This window comes from Dreissena polymorpha, chromosome 9 (genome assembly GCF_020536995.1).
Source record: "Dreissena polymorpha isolate Duluth1 chromosome 9, UMN_Dpol_1.0, whole genome shotgun sequence".
Lineage (NCBI taxonomy): Eukaryota > Metazoa > Mollusca > Bivalvia > Myida > Dreissenidae > Dreissena > Dreissena polymorpha.
The window spans coordinates 56,796,283-56,797,566 of record NC_068363.1 but is presented as its reverse complement, the minus strand read 5'-3'; positions in this window follow the sequence as shown (position 1 = coordinate 56,797,566).

Below are 1,284 nucleotides of genomic sequence, written 5' to 3'. Positions count from 1 at the left end.
CTTATTTGTATAATGTGTGTTGTTTTCTAACCTGAGCATATTGTTCTCATGGTGAAATTTTGCATTTGCTTTTTGACCACTTGATCAACATATTCCTAACGATTTGAACCTATAATGAAGTTTGTGTAACATCACCTTGGTCTAAACAGTTGTTCTAATAATATTTCAGCTGAATTCGTAAATGGTTCAGTTATGATGAACAAACATTGCCGCAAGAGGCGGGGCAGTTTCACTTATATGGCTATAGTAAAACAATTTTACACTCTAGAACTAGTTTTTCAGTCCAATCTTCATGATACGTGGTTAGAACATTTGTTCGAGTATTATCTCGGCTGAGTTTGAAAATGGTCAGAGGGCGGGACAGTTTTCTTTATATGGATGTAGTAAAACCTTGTTAACTCTGTAGAAGTCACGTGTTTTGTCCGATCAACTGGCAAGGAACATGTGTCCATAAAACATCTTGGCTGAAATCGAAAACGATTGCGGTCTGTTGAAAAACAAGGCCGCCAGGATACGGGGCAGCTTTCCGTATATGACTATAGAAGCTATAGTAAAACTTTGGTAATATTTAGAAGTTACAATTCTTTCAGTCCAATCTTCATGAAACTTGCTAGGAACATAATTATGTTCTAAAGGATATGTTGGCCAATTTCGAAAATGGTTGCGGTCCGTTGAAAACATGGCTGAGAGGGGGCTGGGCAATTGTCCTAATATGGCTATAATAGTTACAGTAAAACCTTGTTTACACCGTAGAAGTCACATTTAAGTCCTATCTTCAAGAAACTTTGTAGCAACATTTGTTCAAATTATATCTGGACCGTGTTCGAAAAAGTTTCGGTCTTTTGCAAAAAACATGGCCACCGGGGGAGGGTAAGTTTCTCTTATATCGATATAGTAAAACCTTGTTAACACCCTAGAAGTCTGATGAATCGGCCAATCTTCATAAATCTTGTTCAGAACATTTGTTGTTATGATATCTGGGCCAAGTTCGAAACCTATTTAACTGAATTACAAACACATTTAGTGATCATGTAGACATAATTAAAAGAATGAAGATAACATTTGTTCTTATCTTTTTCTTTTACCCATGCCGTACCCACTCATAGAACTATTCGTAATATGTTCATTAAAGTTTGCAAATACTCACTACTCTAAACGTGCATGCGAAGAAACGACTTCTTCCAATATAAACAACGAAAGAAATATCTCTATGATAAACATCATATCATCATTAGAAAGGAACTCTACATGTCAATAATGCTTCCACTAAGGTTAGGCTTTCTC